Here is a 24023-nt window from a genome sequence, read left to right as displayed (position 1 = left end):
TGGAGGGAGGGAGGGAGGGAGCGAGGGAAGGAAAGGAAGCCAGCACCAAATTGCTAGAACAATCTCCAAGTCTGCAATTTAAAACAAAGTCCCAATTTCTAGTGTCTGAACAATGCTCCAGAATCGGTTCCGTTTTGTGACACCTTTCTTCTCCTCCAGTCTGACTGTGAGCCCAACACTGCAGCCAGGAGCCACTGCGGAAGGACAGAAAGCAAGGCGCGCAGGAATGGTGGCCTGGGCTGCCCTGGGAGCCACTCGTGCCTGTGGACAGGGACAGGATGAGCAAGGGCCATCAAGATGGCGGATAGGATTTGTGAGAGTCACAGTCTCCAGTCCTGCGGGTGGGCTTTCTGGGGAAGGCAACTGCACAGCTCTGTTGAGTTTCTAGAGCTTTCTACACAATGGTAGAACATTAATTTGTACTTTCTTTGGTATACTGAGATCTAGTACGAGCCTATGTGCTTAAGAAGGGAAGAAAGGAGAGGGGGGAGGGCGGGGGAGGATATGAAGGTACAGATCTGTGAGAAGGAGCGGGCTTGGTGGTGGACACCTGTAATCCCAGCATCTAGGAAGCCGAGGCGGGATAGAGAGTTCAAAACCAGTATGAGCTACACTGTGAGATCCTGTCTCAAACAGGCAAACACCAGGCCATGCCCACTGCTGGCTCTTTTAGAACACCTGCCCTGAAACCAGGGAGCGCGTGTACCCCAGTACAGTGGCCACTGGTGGGAGCACAGGCCCGCCCTGCACCCCACCCACCCGGGAAGGCCTGAGAACCCAGACTCTACAGTACCTCTCTGACTGCCTGTGTGGCAGGCCGAGCCCTTGGCCTACATTACGTCTAGAGCCAAATATGGTTGCCATGGCCTCATTAGCAAGAGCGACCACCTATGTACCATTTACTGTGCGCTGCTGTCCCAGCAAACCAGAGCCCACTCAAGAGTGGCAGAGGCGCCCTTGAGGGTCTGTGAGGGAGGCTCTGGGGTGCTGAGGAGACAGAACGGCTCAGCTCCAGTGGTGATGACATTTGCATGCGTCTCTTACAGTAATACCCACATGTAACACGTCGGTCTTGCCTGCTGCGGGAATGTGTCTACTCCATCTCGTGGCGAGCTCACACCGGCTCTGATCCTTCAGGGGAAGAAAGAATTCTCCAATGCTAGCCATGGGTGAACTCATCTCTCTTCTCTGCCCGTGGGAGCAGAGCCCGTGGCTGTCTGGAGGCGGCCACGGTGGGTGGTGGATTGGCTTTCCCAGGGGAGCAGCTGGGCTGCAGAGCGAGCGCGTGTGGACGGGAGCGGGAGGATGTTTCAGGAGCTCCACTGTTCTCTAGACAGATGGACTGCAACACAGGAACGGGTCCCGAAATTCCTGTGCCGGCTGGGCTGGGCTGCGGGCAGCCTCTCTGCCCAGAGCGAGCGGCGGGGCTGTTGGGAGGCTGTGCCAGTCCCAGCCGGGCAGTGAAGCCACGCCGGCCGGGCGGCTTGCCGCGGGCCCACACGTGCCGCTTTCCAAAAGAGGAAGACGCCCGGACCAGGTGGCCCGGTTTGGAGTTTTCTCTTGCATTTATTTTCTGCTGCTGAGAGAAAAATGATTTCTGCTCTTTTCTAATGGGTGCTGACACGTTTAGTATTTATCTCTCTGTGTGGCTAGCAATCTACAGTGGTCCACGAGATAACAGGTCACCTAAGCTGGCTTCATGCATGGGACAGAACTGTTGCAGCCTGGCAACCTGGCTAGCCGTCTTCTTGTTATTGTTGAGATTGAACTCAGGGTGTTGGGCTTACTAGACAGTGGTTTTCCGGGTGGGCCACACCACCAGTCATGTTGGCTTTCAGTATTTTTCAGCTGCCCAGGGCCAGCTTGGGCCACAATTCTCCTGCCTGTGCCCATGCCAGGCTGGGTTGCCTTCGTGCAGCACCACACCTGGCTAACATCCTCTGTGCTCTTCTCAATCCTGATGATCAAAACCCACACATGACCACTGCAACCAAAATTAACTGGTATAGGTACATTTTTTTAAATGGGTCTCTTGATAATTGCTAGAAGTAGAGGGACTGGGCATGTAGCTCTTTATAGAAGAGAAAACCAGGGACCAGAGATGGCAGACAAATGATAACAAGGAGGAGAGCTGGAAAAGTAATCCATGACTTAGACACTGAAACACTTTAAGGAAACACACACGCGCCCCGCAGCCGGCACAGTGCCGGATGCTGTAAGGGTGCTGCACAGGGTCATCGTCGGTGGCTCTCAAGGAAAGTGGAATCTGGCTACACACAGCAGAGGAGACTAAGAACGGGCACGGGTTAGCTAGCCAGTGACATAGGCGAGGCACCCAGCTGGGGCTTGTGATTTCCTGTGAGGAAACGGAGTTGATTTCTAGAGTCTCTTTAACTGAGACTATTTAAAGACTCCAAAGATTTGTACCCTAACTTTAGATATTTCTTTTGTTTTCCCCTTCGACTTTCTAAAATGGGTAGACTTCAACTAAAGAATCCCAGATTCTCTGCAGAATGAAGAAAACCTCAAGAGACTGAGAGCTGAGCGTGGTTCCAAAGTCCCAGCTCTAACTCAGCCCACTGTCCCCGGCTGCAGCCCAGGCCACAGAGCACCAGCTGCCCAGCAAGGCCGTCCTTGAGGTGAGTGTGCCGGGGAAGGGACACAGCAGGCCACAGCTCACGAGGCCATCCGTTAGTGTCACACAAATGAAGAAGTCCTTGACTGCTTGTGTAACCTCGTCCCATCCGTGTAGAAGACTTCCTGAGAATGCTGTTGTCTGTAGCTGAAACCCAGATTGCTCCCAGGGCTCCAGACTTCTTGCCTGGGGCAGGTCTGGTGGTAAGGAGCTCCTGCCTGCATGGCCTGCCCACTCTGTGAGCAGCTAGATGGCCTGGATGGCTCAGAAGTTTTCTCTTATTTCCACGGAACTTTGTTGTTTACAATCTTATCTCCCGCCCCTCCAGGCCAGGTCTGCATTAGTCTCACAAGGTTTCTGGACCATGCAGATTTGTCTTTGTTGTTGCTATTGTTACTTCTTTCTTGAGTTTATTCATTATTTCATTACAATTTCTATATTTAAAAGGGATTACATTCTACCACCCTCTGACTGTCTGTGTGAAGCTACTTCCTAAGTGGAAACAATACAACTGAGTCACAGACAGTAAGGATCCACCCACTTCTTCCAAATGTCTGTCACTCCTAGTCCTTTCCAGAGAATTACGGTCTGGGGTGTGTGGGGAGAACAGGAAATAACAACAACCCCCAAAATCATAGTTAGAAGCCACAGGTAACAGACTTTACATGACTAACAAATAACTTCTGCCACACATGCGTGGGAGACTTGGAGCTCAACCAAGTAAACCATGTGTTTCTAGAGACTTTCCTCTGATGTTTGCTTCCCTGAGCTCATTCTCTTTTGTATGGAGCCCAGTCCATACAAAAGGCCCCCACTGAGCGGGGAGTTTGGCCTAGTGGTTAAAGTGCTTGCCTAGCATGCATGAAGACTCGGGTCGATTCCTCGGTACCACATACATAGAAAAAGCTGGAAGTGGTGCTGAGGCTCAAGTGGTAGAGCTCTAGCCTTGAGAAAGTCCAAGGACAGTGCTCAGGCCCTGAGCTCAAGCCCAGGACTGGCAAAAAAAAAAAAAAAGAAAATGCTCCCATCTCAATCCCTGTGTATGTGGTTTCGTCGCCTCCGTGACCTACTGTGTGCACAATGCCACCCACACACCCAGGACTGCAGAGTTTCTTTCTCCAGCCCAGACTGCCTCCTGAACCTCACTCACAGGCCATAGCCCTGCAAACCTAAGAGCTGTCTCCACACGCAGCTTGGGCTCTCAGCAGGAGCAAGTCTCCCTTCAGAAAACACCTTGGACAGGTCCCAAGCTGTCTGCCTCCACCCTCATCTCTCACCCAAACAACCCAAGAATCCAGACAGAATCTCGTAACTGGTCCCCCCAAGGCTACTCACTCATTATCTGCCAGAGGATCCGTGCTACTCATTATCTACCCATTCCTGTGGTCAGTCGAGGAAGCTACTTAGCATGCAAGGCAGATCCCACCGGGAATCCAGTCGTGGCGCCTGTGGCACACAGGGCCGAAGGGCGGCGGGGGGCGGGCGGGGGGAGCAGTCCTTCCACTCATAGACAAATACACTGCCACAGAAATGTCTACATCATTGTTTATAATAGCTAAAAACCGGAACCATATCAAGGACGCGTCAACAGATGGATGGCCAAACAAAATGCGGTGTGTCCATACAATGGAATATTATTCAGGCAGAGAAAGGCATGGCCCTTACTCTCTTAGGTTAAGTGAAGGAACCCAGACACAGAGGTCCACATATAGTATGAGTCCGTCACTATGAAATGTCTATGGGAGGTACAGTGACTCGTGCCCATAATTCTAGTTCGTGGAGAAGGAGATAGGAGGTATCCAAATTCAAGGATAACCCAGGCAAAACAGTTCCTAAGACTCCAGCTGTAATCAGTTGCTGGGCACAGTAAGGTACACCCCACCTCCCAGGTGTACTGTGGGCTGACCTGGAGAAAATCAGCTTCCAAGAGAGCCTGCACGGAAACTTTTGTGAGATCTCATCTCTGCAGAAGATGCTGGCCCACACCCAGCCGTGCAGGAAGCCTAACCAGGACAGCCGTCCAGGCTGGTCCAGGCAAAAAGTGAGATGTTATTTCAAAACTAACTAGAGCAGGAAGAGCTGGAGGGGTGGCCCAAGCTGTAAGGCGCCTTCCTTGCTCACTGAAACAGAGTTGAAACACTAATACCGCCCCAAATAAAACAAAAATCTCAACTGCCTCGAGGACAAATCCATGGAGCCGTTCTTGTGCGCTGAGTCACTGCCGAAGCGGGGAGCGGGCTGTGGGGTTTCTTTCTGGAGCACTGGAGTTCACAGTGAAGGTCACACCACACTAATTCAGAGTGCCTGAGGACTGAACTTCCAGGATGCTATATGGGACAGACAGAGCTATATATTCCTATCTAGACAGATGAAGCTCAAGTCACTCTCGCTCCAGTCTCAGCCTCCGCTGAGGCCACCACAGACACCTTGCCAGGCTGGAGGACGCCACCCGGCCTTCCTCTCGCCCCATGAGAGGGACCATGCTGCAGGGACCTCACTTCCTTCCCCTGTCCTGTCCTCCGCACACACCCACTGCTGGCTTCCTCACTGTGTCTGTGGCCGCCTCTTCCCAGAGCTTCTTGAACTTTTGAATGAGTTCCCACCAGCAATCTGAGGGAATTCCCCACAAGAATCCCAAAGGGTCCTGACACAAGTCCTTGACCTCACAGAGGCTGCTTGGGAAAAACTCACTGAATGACTGACTAAACAAATGAACAAATGCGTGACTTTTGCATTTTTAGCCTAACATGTGTTAGAAGGATAAGGAGATGTCTCTCGGTGCCTGCACAGGACTGACTCCAGGACCCACCAGTGCTCCCGTGCCTTCTAGAAAATGGCAGGGTGACACAGGACAACACAGGTCTTGTTCCAGTCACACCTCCACACTGCTCGTCCATGGTGGGTTGAATTTCTGGATATGGAACCCTGTCGATCCAATGCCAACTGCAATTTTCATTTAGAAAAAAAAACAAGTATCTCCAAGCTAAGAGACAGCCTCAAGCACAAGTTGCTTGCGTGGCTGGGTGTGGCACAGGGAAGGGAGCTTCTCTGCCTGCTTGTCAGGGGCCTCGGGTTCCATCCTTAGCCCTGGACACACAAACCCTACTGGTCCTCAAAAATGACAACTACGCTCTGAGGCACACAGTTTTCAAATAATGCCGAGTGCATTCTGCTTCCCCAAGAGACATGGGTTACACATCACCTACCCCCTCTAGAAGAGTCTTCTAAGGAAAACGTTTTCTTTCAAAAACAATTTCAACTGATACATGAAAGCAGCTGTAAGTTGTAAATATTATCAGATACTGTGCATGCAAGCATTGCATAATAGTTAAATTAGGTTGACACAGTTCACCTGTCAAACATCAGCATTTCTTTATGGGGAAAACTCCCAAAGCCCTTTGTTGCAGCTTTTTGAAATGTGTCTTCCTTTGCTGCTAATGCACCCGCCGAGTAAAGTGCCTTGCTCCTAAACCATGACTTAATACCCGTAAGGCAAGGTTTCACGAGCCCCACCCTCATCAGCTTGTCCGTCACCGATTCTTAATTAATGCTGAGATAAAATCCACGTACCATAGCCTTCATCATGTTAAAGCCACGACCAAGTGCTTCTCCATGACTTGTGGTAAGAACCCCAAGATGGTGAGGAGCCATGAGTGCCAGCACTTTATCACACTACGCCCTCCCCGCAGCGTGCCTGGTCTCGGGATTTCCCTCGCGCAGCTCACCAGCGTCTCGCCACGCCAGGCTCTCGGCTGCGGCTGGTGCCGGCCCGCGGGGGGACGCGTGGCCTGTGCTGGCTTGCTGCTGTTGGAGATGCTGTTTGGTAGCCTGGCTATCAGCGGATGGGCAGCTAGGCTTTCTCTGCTTTCAGGCTCTTATGACCATTCATGCGCAAGTCTTGTGGAAGCGCATGTGTCACTCCTATGCCATCCTAGGAGTGCGGGGACCCTCCCAGCCCCCCATGGCAGCTTGTCTAGACGCTAAACATGCATGGGCCAGATCCGTGACTGGTAGACACGTCCCCACCACCTCTCACCAACTTCCACCCACTCACACAGTGCCCCCCGTCTTCTGTGTAACCCACGGCACTCAGGCGCACACCGAGTCTCCTTCTCATCACTGGTCACCCAAGGTGTCCTCAAAAGAGCCACGGCCAGAAAACCATCCAATGAGCCTCCATGGCAGGCGCTCTCTCTTGGGGACAGTGGCTGGGCTGGGGCAGGGTGGCTGCTTGCAGCTCAGTAGAACAGGCAGAGGTGGTCATCACCTTACAGCATCATCCACGGCTACGGCAAAACGCTTGACACCGGTTACTTTATAAAGAGAAGAGGTTTTATCTGTGTCACAATTAGGGTGATACAATGCCAATGTCATAGAGAAGCAGAAGAATGAATTGCTCTCTTCAGCAACAACGATTTCACATTCCAGTCTCCGAGTCCTGACCCAGTTCAAGGCACCAGCACCGATCTCGGGGGGGGGGGGGGGGGCGCCGTGTGACATCACTGCTTTCCCTAGGCCAACTTACTAGCGGTCTAGGGATCCAGTTTCGGGTATGGGCCCAAAGCACAGGGCGAAGGCTGTGGAAAGCTGAGGCCTGTCTTCCCAGGATGGAAGTGTTCTGCCGGTGCCTGAGTGTCCAGGCTGGCCTCAAACTCATAATCTCCTGCCTCAGCCTCTGAGTGACAGACTCATGCCACCATGCCAGGCTTACACTTCCATTTGTTTTGATAAAATTTGTTCTCTGGGATGCTCTGCTAACGTCAGGTCCCATGTAAGATTATTTATCTTTTACCTGTCTTCCTTTCCCACACTAATTCACTATAAAAGTGGTGTTTATTATCGCTCCTAATAGGCTAGAAATTCTCCTTTTTACTTGGCTAACCAACGTTGTACAGCAATGCCATATTTAGAAGGTGGGTCATTCTCTCACGACAGAACGTGTTTAGGTGGCCCCGGGAGTTGGCACAGCTCTGCGGCAGCATGGGGTGAGGGGCAGCGTTCTATCACAAAGGTGATGCGTTCTTGCAGCTTCATCGAGGTTTTAAGTATTTTGGTAACTCAGATTGTATTTTAAAACAATTCCAGAGGCCTTAAAATTGCTAAGAAAATCCAGGGAACTTTGCGGTGTGAAGGGATCATGAACGAAACCTTCAACAGAGGGTTTTAAGCAGCTGGCTGATAAACACACCAAGATAGCATTTTGATTTACTTACATTTAATTGTTTTGTGGGTTGTGGGGCTTGGACTCCGGGCCTGGGTGCTGTCCCCAAGCTCTTAGCTCAAGGCTCTGGCCCTACCCCTCGAGCACCACTTCCGGTGTCCCATGTCGTTAGTGCCCAGGCTGGCTTTGAACCACGATCCTCAGATCCCGGCCTCCTGGGTAACTAGGATGACAGGCGGGGGGCACCGGGCCTGGCTTCATTTTTATTTTAAATGAACAAAATCTGGCACTGGTGGCTCACACCTGTCATCCTAGCTACTCAAGAGGCTGACCTCTGAGGATCGTGGTTCAAAGCCAGCCCAAGCACAAACGTCTGTGACAATTTCATTTCCAATTAATCACCAAAACACCAGAAGTGGAGCTGTGGCTCAAGTGGCAGAGTGCTAGCCTTGAGCAGAAAGGCTCAGGGACGGCGCCCAGGCCCTGAGGTCAAGCCTCGGGACTGGCGGGAGCTGGTGCAGACGACTTTCAGCAGGGCTGTGAGATCAGGACAGTGGACACCTGCCTGGCACGGCTGTGTGGCTGGCAGTGACACGCACACCCCCCACACACCTCACACAGCTACAGCCCACGCCGCCCAGCTTGCAGGCTGCACAGATCTGCGAGCACACGGGTGAGGACACGTGTGGCCTGTCACTGCCGGCGGGCACTTGGACGCAGCGTGTTCGTTCCACACGATCCCGTCCTTGGGCTACAAAGCTGCTTCTGGTTCAGAACATCTGAAATGTCAGGTGTAAATGTCCCCGCGGCGGCGCTGGTGGAGAGCGTGCAGCATGGCCCCTGCACAGGCCCTCGGCTCCTCCCGGGAGGTGGCTCTGAGCAGATATCAGCACTACAGGGGTCACACAGCAGCACGGGACGATTTGGTTATTTTACTCCTTTTGTGTGCTTCCCTGTGGGGTTGAACTGAGAGCCTGGGTGCTGTCCAGAGCCTTTTGTGTAAGGCTGGAGCTTTACCACCCTAGCCGCATCTCCACTTCTGGCTTTCTGCTGGGTAAATGGAGATAAAAGCCTCAGATGCTCCTGCCGGGTTGCAGGTGTGAGCGCGCACGCTCGGCAGGGCCTGGCATGTTTTCATAGAACCACACGCAGCCTCAGCTCTGGATTCCACCCAACACGGAGCTATGCGTGTGCTCTGTGCGTGCCACTGCCCTGAAAGCTCACAGGACACTGCTGCGCTAGCAGACGCTGTTGTTTCAACCTGAAGTCGACTGAGCCCACAAACATGAAGCCATAAACTTGACATGCTGGAGCCGGATGCCTTTTTCTAAGGTAGCTTTCCTCATTAGGCTATGGAGTTGACTGAAACATAACTGATCTGATAACAACAGAGATTTGGATGGGGGGCTGCGGTGGGGGTGGGGTCCTCGGGGGAAGACCACACCTCCACTGAGTTTGCTTTGGGTCTGGGCAGCCATGTCCTACAGGAGGCCTCTGAAGGCCCAGCCAGGCCAATGGGACAGACCTGCCCGGCCCTAGGGCAGTTCTCTGGCAACATGCACCCTCTTCACGAGGTCAGCCGTCTACAGCATCCAGGCCTCTACAACCAGCAAGGTTCTTATTCTTGGAGAAGGCAGCCAACAAAGCCTCCCAGCTCACTGGGGCATTTGCTCGCACTTGCCACTGCAAGTGGAAATATACATGGTACGGTTTTAAAAAAGTGATGGATGCTCAGTGGTTCATAACTAATTCCAACTCATTTAAAACCAAGCAAGGGGCGGCATTGAGAGACAGGCTATTAACACAAATATGACCTGCAGACAGCAAGAGCCAGCGCAAAGAACAGAACCAAGAAGGCGGCTGCTGTGCAACTATTCCATTTTCTTAGTGCTTTCAAAACCAAAAAGAAAGAAAACAGAACAAAAATATAAGAAAAATGTGTATGGTAGTCCCTGTCTGTAATCTCAGCACTCAAGAGGAATTCAAGGCCTGGCCCAAATAGCAAGAGCCTATAATATTTCGAATCACAATACAATAAAAAAGGAAGAGTATGCACACCACCTAACACTTACGTCTCCTTGAGCCCAGTGTTTTGAGTTGTGATCCAGGTTTCCCAGGGCTTTCGTCTACATTAGAGGACAGACCCAGATGAGATCTGCTGCCGTTCCATTGTTCCAGGGGAATCTCCTAGCCCAAGCCCTTTCCTGCTCCTCCTCCGGAAGCCTCCACGTTTGCGTGAGTCAGAGTTCTCAGATATCTAAGGCTTTACCTCAAGGCTCCCTGGTGTGGTGTCTAAGGCAAACACCTAAGTCCTGCTCAGCCCGGCTTTCTGCTCAGTTACGGAGGCTTGTGAGCAGCTCAGACGGAGATACAGGGAGGAAAATCTATTACACAAAAATTGGCTTTTTTTCCCTCCTGTTCTTTTCTTTCCCAGTCACAAAACTGGCCATAGAGCAAGAATCACGAATGCATCTGGAAGGAGCAGGTAAGGCTAACCTGCTACCATATTTTATTTCCTTCCTTGTTCAGATGTCCTTCCATTCATGCTCAGAAACAAGACACAGAACTATTTAGAAGGTAAGTGAGAGGGCCGTCTTGATTACCGCCACATTGCTTGAATGAGTCAGTCTAATTGACTTAGACTACAGTCGTTTCCCACTTAGCTGTGACTTGAGTTACCTGTGGTCACCCTCAGGTGACAGACAAGTGAATTAAAATACCGAGATAAAAATCCCATTCCACCCTGCTCCATCCCACCACAGTCACCTTACTCATTAAACTTACTCCAATGGAATAAGCCCACCTTATTTCTGGATCTATGACCCACGAATGCAGCCCAGTGTGGTGTAAATAAATAAATGAATGTGTAAATAAGTAAAAGTTAAAACTCACAAGATAAGCTGAAAACAAAGATTTTACCTTCCACTCAGTTGATTTAAACCCACGACATTGAAACCACTGTGTGTGTCATTCCACTGACATTCCTCTGGCTTCACTTTTGTGAAAAATCTACCTCTCTCAGGAAGCACATGGCACTCGCGCCCAGCAAGGTAAACTGAACTGCTGGGTTTAAGTGAGGGAGTAAATTCTGAGGCCTGCCAAAGGCGGCAGGCCTGTCTGTAGTGGAGGGTGGGCAGTGTATGGGAGGACGCATGGAGCATCTGGAGAAGGTCCATCCGGTCAGGGACAGATGGCACCACCCAAGAGGTGGGACCGGGCCCTCTCCTTATTTCCCAGTGTGACCATGAAGGCAAGTCACACCAAAGGCCTCACACAAAATGGCCCACAAAGCTCCCGGCCCGCCAGCGCTCTCCCCAGCCCCTGGGCCAAGGCACAAGGCCCGTCCTCGTAGAATGAGGTTGGAGAAGCGGATGGATGGATTTTCTGTCTCATGAACATGGCCGCTTTCTTCTGTGCTGCTAAAATGACCTGTGGCTGGTTCTACTTTCAGAACACCTGAAGCAGACTTCTAATCTCAGCCAGCGACGGGGATGTGAGCTCGCGCCCTCCACCTCAGAATCTCAGAGACATGGAAGGAGTCCAGATGCTGCTTTCAAGCTGGACAGGGAAAGCAGTTAACAGATGGCGCCATGAACCCACCAGAGACGGGGAAAGCACCACCACCAAAACCCACCTGGAGAGAGCGCTGCCGGCGGCGTGGGGAACAAGGAACCCGACCAATGTCCCCAGGCTTCACGGCAGATTAGTGCTGCCCAAGGCAAATTATATACAAGCAAGGATCTTTTTATTGGTGGTACTAGGATTTGAACTCAGGGCCCGGGCACTATCCCTGACCTTTCATGCTCAATGTTAGCCTGCTACTACTTGAACCACGCCTCTACTTCTGCTTTTTGGGTAGTTAACTGGAGATAAAAGTGCCATGGACTTTCCTGCCTGGGCTGGCATCGAACAGTGATCCTGAGATCTCAGACTCCTGAGTAGCTAGCATTAAAGGTCCCCTGAGGCCTGCCTAACACAGGGTTTTGCTTCTGGCTCGGTCACAGAAGCCTACACTGTGATCCGCTTGCTTCAGGCTTCCTGCTATAGCTGGGCTGGCAGACAGGCACTGTCATGCCCAGCTTCTTGAGATGGAGTCTTAGAAACTTGGATGCCTGGCTAGCTTGAGACTGTTGTTCTCCTAAACTCGGTCTCCTATGAAGCTCAGATAACTGAGACACGGGTGGCTGTGCCCCCTTATGGGCTCAAAAGGGTTCTAATGAACTTTTCTGTGTAGAGTGGCCTTGTGTGACCTCCCTCGCAGTCTGAGCCTCCCAGGTCGTGAGGATTATGTGGGGGTGAGGAGCTGTAGGAAACACCTTGGCACGCATCTCCCATTAGAGTAAAGCACCCACCGTGGGTGGATATACTGTGCGTGTGCAGAAGGGGACGTGCTCTCGTAAGTAAGAGTGGATTCCAGACACGCCAAATGGTGGAAACGGTCTATTAGACAAGCTTTGACAGTGATGGCACTGAGATAGCAAGGAGACCAGAAGTATCACCCACTGGTGGAGGTCCTGGGACGCTGGAATTTATAACTTCTGGTTTATATTTGGCCTCTTATTAGACATGCTTCCATGCTAAAGGTAAAGCATTAAGGCTATCTTCCTCATTATTCAACCAGCAGTTTTCAAGTAATCTCCATTAAAGGTTTCCACAATCTAGCCTAAAATGGAAACGTCATTGTCATTTGTTTCCCATTTTCTTCTGTAAAGAGCTTCAGGCTAGCCAGGTGTTCAGCGAGCGCCACTAGCAACTAATCTGACAAACAGTACAAAGCTGAACTATAAGTCAGCCACAGAAAGGGCGGGGCTTGAACTCGGGTCTGGGTGCTCTCCAGGAGGAGACTGCTGGACAGCTGTACATTTCCCTCACTGTGTGAGTATTCCTGCATGACAACCATGGACAGAGACACAGGGTTCACTGGAAGCAGTGGTGCTGGCAGCGGCTGAAGGCCCCGGCTCCTGGCTGTCAGCCTGGCCTACCGTCTGCTGCTGATTTAGCCCAGTGTCACAGGAGTACGTTCCCAACGGGAATCTAGGGGCCAACACACCACCCCAAGACCACAGACGTCCCTGTTTCCCCTAGGGCTCAACGGATTCTTATTCACTTCGCAGATACTTAAAACACGAACTGCACCAACTTTAATTAAAACGTTAAGACTAGAACATTACCTATGCACTCCTTGGCACTGTCAGTCTCAAGTGGCCTTGTGCAAAGAGCAGCCCAGCATGTCAGGAGCTGTTTAATGGACGCCTGCGAGCCCCAGCAAGGCGCCAGCCCAGGCCTCCCCACGGTGTGTGCAGAGAACAGCAGCAGCTAGCGCAGACCACGAGGGCACCCACAGAGCAGATGCCCACCATTCCCTCGGGCAATCTGATCACACCCAAGAGCCATTGTGTTCACAGCACACATGCAGTTATGGAAGAGATCACTGGTGAACGAAGTCCACAACTCTGTCTCCAAACGTGCAAGAAAGTGACATTTCCTTCCCAAATAATGAGGCCTCCTTTTCTCTCTCAGCCCCTGAGCCATGCCTATGTGAACCCCTGGCGATGTCTGTACAAGACAAGGGTGGCTGCACTTTGTGAATGGGCAGAGGGAGAGCTGGCAGTGGGATAAGACACTTCCCCCAGGAGAGTTCTTGGCCATGTGATCATGGTTCACACGGGAGTTAATACCTTGGTAACAAGTTTTTGGTTATTCTTTGGACTAAGAGGTTACATTTTAGGGTCCTCATCACTGAGCACCAGAATTACAAAAAGGAGGTGGTGGCCTCGGAAGACGGAAATCCCCTGAAGAGTCACAGGCTGGGACTGCGGGCCCTGCTTACCTGAGCCTGTCACAGAGCTAGCCGCCCTACAGCCACTCTACTTCTAAAGTCATGGGTTCCAGGACTAAATCCAGACTGCTTTGCTGTTACCTTTTTGGGGTAAATCTCAGCTAGGCTCCTTCTGTAGAAGCCACTAAACCCAGTGTAAACCTAATTCCCACATCTGAGGATGGAATGTGACAGGCGGGCCTGTGAAAGGCAGACAGACCCACTGCACACGTGAACACCGTATCTAGAATTTACAGCAAGACCAAGAAGGGTAGAGACTTAATGGAGTTGTAACACCACGGTCCCCCAGGGCCAGAAGAGGGGACTCTGGGAGAGGAACAACATGGCACAGTTGCCAGCTGTGTCCCTCAAGTTCAGCTTCTCACGGAAGCTCACACACCACTATTGAACCTCAGGCCTTTAAAGGTAATAAACCTTTAAAGCTCAGCTCTCTGCCTGGAGAATGGATTGAACAGAATGAGTTTCACACACACACACACGCCCATGTGAGGTCTCCTCTGTGCTACAGTGCTGCAAGGCTCAGATCCTGGACCTAGGCCTGCCGAGTTCCCGATCTTAGCTCTTCCCAGATCATGACATCTCTGGAATCCTGTCACAGCAGCTCACACAAGCTGTGGTCCCAGCTCTTCAAGAGGCGCTCTGCGTGGACACAGCAGAACCAGAGGGCCAGGCTTCTGGAAGAATCTCTGCACACAATCCCAACTTATTTTACTTAGTATAGAAACCTCAAATATATCCCAAACAGAATAGTCTAGGTAGGTCCTGCTCAGCTTCTGCAAACATCGGTCCATCAGAGAGCCCCTCTGTAGTCAGAATGCTCGCTCTGCACATACCTATGTAAATATATGATAAGAGTACTTGAAGAAACGCCAGAGCATGTACAATGTGTCCTGTTTTTAAACTGTTACCCAGGCTCCTTTCATGATCCCATCCCCTGAAGACGTCTGGAAGACAAAGGCCATATATGACAAGCATGGTGTCATGAAAGCCACCAAGCCCATGCCAGGACTGTGCATCACACTTCCTCCAAGCCCAAGGAGGGCAAACCCTTGTTCCTGTTTCTATCCTGGCAGGACAGCTGGGGTCCAGAGGCCTCGTGGTTGGTAGGTGTGACGGCCACAAAGGAAGCAAAGCTCACCAAGTAGAGACAGCTGACCATGCTGTTGACCTCCCCACACCCCTAATGTAGGAAACCGGGCCCCACGCTCTGCCCTGGGCAGGTGTGCTGGGGAACCTGGCCAGAGCCCGCAGGTCCCCAGACTCCCCATCCTTACCACCCTCCTCAGCATGCCCAGGCCCAGGAGCCCACGGGGACAGGCCACGGCGGGGACAGGCCACGGCGGGGACAGGCCACGGCACAGTGCTCACCTGCAGCCTCCCTCTAACCAGCAACATGGCCCCAAGAAAGGGACCCACCGTGGGCGGGGGCCATGCCCCTCCAGCCCAGGCTGGTTTCCCCACACTCTAGCCACGCCTGCTTCCCAGAAGGGGTGCAGTGTCTGCCCGCTCCACCTCCTCTTACTCTGCATCCTTCCTCAGAGGTGACCCAAGCCATCCGGAGCCAGCGGCTTCTGCTCTGGGCCCTTCTAGGCAGGCAGCTGCTTGCCGAGGCCTGTGGATTCTTTGTACTTCCAGGACAGGAACCAGATGCTTCATCACTGCAGGAAAAAAATGGTCCCTCACCAGGAAAAAAATGCCCTTGATGGACTTTACAGGGCTTTATGAGCCATCAAGTGCAACAGCTGCACAGTTCTGGGAATGTCTCCACCGCGACCGCTAAGCAGCGGGCGGTAGTTTCTTGTCCTTGTGCCTGTTAATGGGTTGTTCCCTTCTGCTGGGATCGTGAGCTCTCATTATCAGGCTCCACATACAGATACACCGTGTCCTATCACAGCCTCTGCTGGGGGCCTGTGTCGCCTCTTCCTCCCGGTGGGTGCACATGCTCGTAGGCTCTCATGAGCCCACAGGTGAACGTGAGGGTGGGGACCACCGCAGACAGGCTGCGTGGGGCCTCCCGGGCAGCCAGTGAGAATCCTCACTCAGCTCTTCCCGGGGCTTCTCGAGACACAGCCGCACTGCCCGCGGGCCTCCCCACGCCTGGGGTGGGGGCAAGGGCCTGCCCGCCGCCTCCCCACTGCTCTCCAAGCACACAGGGCCAGACTACACACAGTCCCTGAGCAGGGCCTTGGACTCAGGAAGCCGCAGGAGAACGCCAGCTGTCACTGCCTTGGTCCTGAGTGACACACTGGCTCCAAGCCCCTCCTGCCCTGCCTCCATTTGTCCCTTCTTAGCCATTTGGGTGGTTTACAAATCCGCTCTCCTAAACCCTGCCATGACCATGCGTGTGCCAGCCTTTATGGGAATGTACTCCTTCATTTCTCCCTGGCCAACCATCGCCTAGGAACCGAGGCAATGGGTGGCATGGCAGTGAAAACGCAGTTCCAGCTTCTGATACAGACGCGCTTTCCTCCTCTCTCTCCCCCAGCCTCTCACAGTCAGAGCCGCCAGCCTGCTGCCCCTCTGCTGGGGTGACGGGCCAGTCCAGCTTCCCTCCATGGAAGGGGGGTCTTGTCTTTTGCCCGGCTGGCCCGGATGATGGGACGGTGACTCTTCCCGCCTTCGCTGCCCTTCTCACAGGATGACAGGCTGCGGTCACGGCACCGCTGCGGTGAGGAAGTATCTTGTACACTCCTGCTGGACCTGAGCTCGAACTCCAGTCCCTCCGTGGCGAGGACGACGGGCAGGAGCCACCGGTGCACCACTTCTGGCATGGCGCATTTTTAAAGGTTTTCTGAAAATCTAAGTAAAGTACATCCTCCTTTTCTCCTTTATGCATTTTTCTCAAAAAAAAAAAAAAGTAAACCTAGTTCCCAAAACACAAGATGAAAAGGGAAAAATCTTTAGCGTCATGACCTTGTGTCTTCTCTAGACTTCCTTTCTCCACCAAGATTTTCAGTCGTAACTCCCATGAAGTGACACACAGTGGCCCTATGGCCCAGGTGACAAGAAGCCACTCGGGGACAGGAGGAAACACAAACCACACTCTCAGAAGTTCAGGGCTGAAGCGTGGACCAGGCCAATCCCCGGCCCCACAGCCACCCGGGTGCACTGTTCCCAGCCTGGGGGACTCATGCCCAGAGCAGACAACAAGCAAAACTGGCATGCTCTGGGGCTGACTGCTGGCCTGCCTGGGAGTTTACGTGGAATACAAAGCCCAGACAAGCCCCAACAGAGGTGGTGTGAGTAGAGAGGAGGGATGGAGATGCAATGATGGGATTAAAGTCTCGGGTTCTACGCTTCCTGCCACCTCCCCACGCTGGGCTGTATTTTAAGCAGAGGTCAGACTTCATGAGCGGACTGGGGGCGTGGACTCTGAGCTGAGTGGGAGATCGTGTTTCAGCTGTCACCCCTGCCTCTTCCGAGAGGAGACCATCAGAGGACTCACGACGGCTTGGAATTCCGAAGCTCCAGGTGTGTAGGAAATCACCTCGTATTTCCAATTTATGACTTCCTGTAGCAATAGACTTACACTGGGGCCCTCCCCCCGCATGTGAGGGAGACGGGGTGATGGGTGGATTCGCTCCAGGCAGAGAGCACCTTCTTCCCTCCTCTCCCCCAACCAGGCAGCCCCAGTCCACCTCCCCGCCTCCAGAGTGCAGTGCACTGGGTGCTCTGTACTGCAGGAGAAGCTCAACACTCCCGCTCCTCCCTTCAGTTTCTCCACCACTAACACGGCATGCTCAGCATCTTAAGGAATAAGAGTTAGATCTCCGATGTACCCAGAAGGCAGGGCGCCGGGTTAAACCAGTCAGCAGGTGAGGCCAGGAGGGCTGGCATGTGGACAGGGCATGGCTGAGCTCCGAGGGGCCTCACTGCAGGGCAGAGTGGACCCACAGAAGCAATGCCGGGAGTCCCTCTGCCAGAGCAACCTCGGAGGCTTGGGGCGCCACGCCGAAGGTGGCACTGAGCCCGGTGAGCTGACTAACTGGTGTGCCGGGGAGCTGGGGAAGCCCTGCTCTATCCAACTCCAATCTGGACGCTGCCAGAAAGGCGCTTTCTGGAGGAGGAGACTGGGGGAAGTGGGTTTACCTCTACACATCAGGCAGCTGCATGTGCACAGAGGCGGACTCAGAGGAAAGCCCCGAGCCACACCCCAGGGCATCAGAACTCACACCCGTCTGTGGGGCCGTCAGTTACCCAGGGGTACCTGCCATCATCACCAGATTCTCCCCGGAGTTCCCAGGGGCCTTGGTGGAGTGGAGTGTGACAGGGCCACACGGGTGTGGGGGGGGGTGGAATGTGACAGGGCCACACAGGTCGGGGGGAGGCAGAGGACCTCGAGGCCAGGCTAAACACAGAGGTCACACTCAAAGGAAGCCCCTGGCTCTCCCAGACCTCGTGGAAGCCTGAACTTAATTCTTCGAACTTCTTTCTCAAAGCTACACTTTTAATACTTTTAGGTATTAAGACAGTTGGGTTTTTCCTCTGTCCCTAGAAAATGCTTCTAAATTCTCTATCGCCGGCTTTAAAACACATACATGATTTTTCCCCACAAAGACCACCTTGCTACTTTAGATTGAGCACCAAAGGTTCAGTATGGAAATTCACTTGAGGAAAATGAACCACATTTATTTTCTAAGCGCCTAGAAGATTACAAATAAATTTTGAGTGATGGCTTCTATTTCCTTTGTTTATTTTATTGTTTTATTCAAGAGGGCTTGTCTGGTGTTCATGACATCCCTTTCTTTTCCTCTCATGGAGGAATTAAAGGGACAGACTGTGGACTCTTCAAGCTTCGGATTGGGGTGGTGCCAAGAAAATAACACATGCCATTATTCCTAGTCTTGGGATATCAGTAGGCTTCCTGAGCAAGCCCATCAGGTGCCAGGAGAGAATTCTCTCAATCACAATGGGATGATAAGTCCATTTGTTCATATGACAAAGAAAATAATAGATGATTATCACAAGTAACACACTGAGCCTCACCAAGTTAGAGCCCACAGTGAAATGTTTCCATTTGCTGATCCATCTGGATGGTTTTTTTAATCACTAATACTAGCCCCTACACGATGAGAAATGGGGCTACCCAGTAAACTGGGGCCTGGCCAAGCATCCACGGCTTCCTTTACAGTGCCCTGTTCTTTTGAGAGGCACACAGAGCTATGTCGTCAAGCTCACTTGACTCGCCCTTGTAGCATGCATTCAGCCGCCACACATCCACCACGGCTCAGACAAGACACGGAAGTGTCGTGGGAGGGGTGCTTAGCTCCCAGTCTCGCAAACTCAGATTGAAGCAACTGGAAAGTTCATCAGACAGTCATCAGACAGCAAAAGTAGAAACAGTCATCTCCATTTCGGAGGCAAGAAATCAAGCCCCCCTTCAGGGAGGGGCACCTCTGTACAGCAACATCACCAGTGCCAACCAGACCTGCCTGGGACCTTCCCTTCGACCTCTATGGAGCCACGTTATTAAACCTGTGTCCCTTACATCCAGGAGCCGCCAGCAGGCAATGCCATGGGCCAGTCAGTTTTCATCAGCAATCCGATTTGTCAGTACACCGAACCCCTGCCCAGCACCAGGCACTATAATACATCTTTAGTTTCCCTAATGCCTTCCACATGATTTTATTCCCAAATGCTTTACATACTTCACTCAGACAGCTACAGAATTAAAATAATAAATCAAGACAGGAGGACAGAAACAAAGAGGTTTATTCAGGGGAGGGAAAGGCAGGTCTCAGGAAGGCAGGGGGAAGATGGAGAGCCTGGCTTCACTCCTCCAGTCTTGTCACTAATAAGTCTTTCCAGGTTTAACTCATCCTTTGCTCTTTTATCTCAGCCTGAACAGTCTTCCTCTTGAAGACACAACTAGGTACTCGCGCTCTAATAAGAAGCTCAATTTCCTGAGGAGACTTCCTTATGATGCTCTCCCTCAAAGCACCCTGCAGCTAAGGGAATCACTTCATTCCTGAGCATGTGGCTGGAACCAAGTGGGAGAATGTGCAAACTTCTTCAAGAACTTCAGTGGAAGACAATCTGGAGACTCCTTTGTTTTCTGAGATGCATTCACCTAGCAGAGGCAAGGCAGGAGGGGTCAAAGGAGTCCATCTGAGCAGACACTGGAAGAAGGGCGGCTGAACCAGGCAGACACCAGGGAAAGGCAGCCTGTGGGGGGGGGGTGGTCCTAGCACTTTTTGTGGGGACAAAGGAGTAAAAACACCAAGAGCAACGTGAACAGGGGAGTGGGGGATGTGGAGAAAGTGCGGGGCCGATGGCAAATGCACAGACACCTCATAAGACACCCCAAAACCTCGAGCTTTTATTGAATGGAAAAGAAGCTGCATGTCAGTGTGAACATTTAGGAGCACTTGGTGAAATCTTTTCCCTACGCTTTGGTGGCTCCTCTCCACCCTCCTTGCCTTTTACCCTCCAGCCTCTTCTCACACCGACCGCCATCCCTGACCAAACTCAACCCATCAGACTCAGGCAGAGAACATGGTGAGAGCATCCGATTCTTCCTTCACCAAACGTTTCTTGGGTAGAGGTCGCTAATCTGTGGGGCTCCCTTTCTGGTTCATGAGTTCTGAAATCTGACGTCCGGGGATCAAAGACCCACTCACAAGCTGGGCGACCTCCTCCACATCTCAAGATGAAGGGAGGAGCTGTTACGCCTTTCAATGAGCAAATGCTAGAGAAGGGGAGTGGAGTGCAGGTGTGCCACACGAGGGGGGCAGCAGCAGAGTCAGCCAGGGACCATCTGAGAGCTTGCCACCAGGTCAGCGGCATCCTCTCTTCGGCCCTCTTCCTGGCCCCCAGCAGACAGCAGCTCAGCCCACTGTCCTCTTCAGCCTCGAGTTCAAGCCATGAGAGTGTCTGTTTATGGACATGAGTCACTACCAGCCTTTATTGCTACTTCCTTCCTTCCTTTTCCTTCTTTCTCTTTAGTTTCTTGTTTATTAGAGACCTGATTTTCTAGGGCAATAAAACTAAAGAATCAAACACCTTCAAAAATTTAGAAGGATGTAGCCAAGTAATTGGAACACGACTGTCGGGTGGCTCCTCTGGTGGGGGCTTTGATGTTTTCTATCAGCAATGGCACCTGGTTCCTGACAGAAAGTTTTAAGGGCCAGCTGGTCTTAGCTCCTGGGTAGACCATTTCCTCTGTGTACCGTCGCCAGGCCCTTCCCACAGCCGCAGAGGCGTCAGTGGTCATTAGCAACGTTGTAAGTGCAAGGAACACACTGGAAGGAGGGGCAGACCCCGTGCTATCTCCAAGGACAACATGGGGAAACTGCTGGCTAAGCCACGGGGGCAGAGCTCTGTCCCTTTTACACCAAGTGCCATCCGAGCATCCTAACTAGAATCTGGGAGACATTTCAAAGGCTTCTCATGTCCTTACTGCCCCTCCCCAGGGCACTGTGGGGTCAGAACCACGTCCCCTCACCGGAAACAGGCTGCTGAATGCCGGGGGCCCTCACCCGTAAACCTAGCTACTCTGGGCTTTGAGATCCGAGGAGCCCAGTTCAACGCTAGACCAGGCAGGAAAGTCCATGAAACTCTTTTCTCCAATTAACCAACAAAAAGACAAACTGAAACTGTGGCTCGAGTGGTAGAGTGCCAGCCTTTAGCTAAGGAATGGTGCCTAGGCCCTGAATTTGAACCCCTCGTACTGTCACCAAAAAAGGAAAAAAAAGAAAAAGGGAGGGAGGGAGGGAGGGGGGGAGGGGGGGAGGGAGGGAGGGAGGGAGGGAGGGAGGGAGGGGGGGAGGGAGGCCTAGTAACCTGAATCACAACAGGGTTCAACACGGGCTGTCCTAACTTACTATTCCCTTCTTCATGTCCTTCTTGCAGCCCAAGACGCTGCATTATCAAACTGCACAGAGAACCTGGATGCCAGATGTGGGGGCCGTTTGACAAGACTCCCCAATGCCTCGGGCTCTCAAACGCCGCTTTGTCTCCAAACCTCCCCACAAGCCACCTGAGCAAAGCAGTGCAAATGGCTTCCAGATGTGGCGAGGCGCTTGCCGACACCCCGGCCTGCGGTGGGAACCCAGACTCCCCAGGCCCTGCCGTGGAAGGGGCCCACGCCAGCACGTTCCACAGTGGCTCAGGCCACCGGCTCGGAATCAGGTGGGCTGGCTGTGAGGGGGGCCCTCTGTCTTGGGCTGCCGTGGGGAGCCTGGACCTGGGCCGCTTGTCCCCGGGGCCTTCGCTGGGGTCACAGGCAGTCGAGGATGCTCCTGTCCACCAGGAACGTCCCGGACCCGAGGCCCACGGACAGACGCCTGGCCTCCTCCAGCCCTCTCTCGCCCTGTGGCCAAGGCAGACCAAAGCACATGACCGTCACAGAACTAAAATTCACTCCACTCACGCCCACCATAACAAGTCCAGGAGTCCTTTCTAAGGAAAGCAAAGCTCAGACCTGCTAGGCCCAGGGAGGGGCTCGCCCCCCCCCCCGTAGCGTTCAGAGGCCTTTCCCCCGGGGTTCCATCTGCTGCAGGGCAGCTGGAGCCAGTGCTCAGCCTTGTCCACACAGCGTGGGGCCAAGAACCAGGACTCTGGATGGTGGGGCTCTGGCGGTGTCCTGGCCCAGCCAGAAGAGGGCCCCTCCCCTCTCTCAGCCGCCCTGTCCCATGAGCCAGTGACACCCTGTGCACACTGGGCCAAGCCACTGGTGCCATCAGAAGCTCAATGGAAGCCTGGCTTCATGATGCAGGCATGAAGAAGGGAGGGGAGAGGGGAAAGGGGGCTGAGAAGGAAGGAGGAGGCAGGGCAAGGACCACTTGCTTCAGAAATCAGGACCAAAGGCAACAGCAAGGCGCTGCAGTACGAACTTGGACAAGCCCTGAGCTGGTATGGGCTTGCTTCTAGGTTTTGGTTTTGCTTGAACTCCACTGAGCCAGGCTGTGGAGGTCTTCCCATCTCTCTACCCATTCTGTCTCCTGCTCCCTCCCGGCCTGACAGCAGCTGGGCTGTCCATGCCATCTTCTCTGGCAGTGCTGCAGGTGCATCTCTAACAGGAAGGTGCAAGTGTCCCCCAGGGAAACCGCACGTCTACTTCTTGAGGACAACCCCCGCTCACGGAGGACCAGAGACGGGGGCCAGCAGCCCCGCAGCCACACCAGCAACAGCCCCTCATTTCACCTGCCAAAAGCCACGTCTTCACCCATCAGGCTACACAGCTTTGCTTCAGCTGTTCACAGGACTGCGCAGATAACAAAAGGCAAGCTGGGTTTGCCTCGTGGCATGGACCTGTAGGGATCCCGAGAAAGTCACCCTGTGCTCTGCACAGGTGTCGGTAGGGTCAAGGCAGCTCTTCCCGGGCTGCTGGCCTTGTTGGGAAGGCCTGGCTGTTGTTGATGAGAATGGTGGAGCAAAACAGGAATGAGCGCGCGCGCGCGCGTGCGTGCGTGCGTGCGTGCGTGCGTGCGTTTCAGAGCCTCTGTTTACTCCCAGCTGGTTCACGTGGGCAAGTGCCGTGTCTCCATTTGGCCCCTTGGCGCATGAGCAAGGGTCCCAGGGAAGGTCATACCCTCTTCTGATGTCTGTCGGCTTGTTTGGGGCTTCCCTACAGCCCCATGCTCCATTCTCCCTGCTTCAGGTCCTTTTCTGGATGTGTTCTGGGCGTCAGCTCTGAACTCAGAGAAAGTCACGTGAGGAGAGCCAAGGACGCCAGGGGCAGCAGGCTGGCTCAGGTCCCCCCTCACCTCAACTCCACCACCTCTCTCATCATCCATGCTCTCCTTCATCCTGAGCACGTTGGGAAGGAATCTGGAGTGGACACAGTGTCTGCTGTGGGGCAGCTCAGCTCCTCTCTGCTCTGAGCCTGCACAGCGTGGCCCCATGCACGCATGCTAAGCTTTCGTCCAGGTGCTGGGGTGTGCGCTTGTCACATTCCCATCCCTATGTGCACTCTCGATGGCCTGGGCATGGCCTCTCCCGGGCTCCACCCCACTCTGCAGTCATTGTACAGATGGGGAAACTGAGGCAGGGCTGGGCCTGCAACCCAGGGTTTCCATTCATTCCACGTTCAATTTACTTAAGGGCCAGAGAATCCAATGTCAAGACTATTTCCTAAGATTAAAGACTGAGTCCCAGGGAAGAAGTAGAGGAGTCTATGTGGTTTCTATTTCTGGCGTTCTATAAACGAACTCACAGTTGAACTGCTCTGGCCCTACATTTCCCATTCATAAAATAAGGCGATAGAATTAGATGGCCATAAAGCTCGTGGCTGCAGCTGTCCTCTGTCTCCAGCTCTGTCTCTGCCATGTTGTTAAAATTAGGCAGAAGGCATTGCTAAAATACCTTTCATTTTTATTTCTCACATTTTACAAAACTTTCCAAGATTCTCCAGATACTATTTGATAACTATCCAGCTAGTCCATCAA

General features: G+C 52.9%; 1 protein-coding gene across 1 annotated transcript in view; it reads right to left on the bottom strand.

Moving 5' to 3' along the window:
- Positions 1–24023, bottom strand: part of Kif26b (kinesin family member 26B) — a 268481-nt gene that overhangs the window by 111422 nt on the left and 133036 nt on the right. The gene's annotated exons all lie outside the window — the stretch shown is intronic.

Source organism: Megascapheus bottae, chromosome 10 (genome assembly GCF_031878675.1).
Source record: "Megascapheus bottae isolate mThoBot1 chromosome 10, mThoBot2.hap1, whole genome shotgun sequence".
Classification (NCBI taxonomy): domain Eukaryota; kingdom Metazoa; phylum Chordata; class Mammalia; order Rodentia; family Geomyidae; genus Megascapheus; species Megascapheus bottae.
The sequence above is the reverse complement of the archived record's forward strand: the minus strand, read 5'-3'. Positions and strand labels throughout refer to the sequence as shown.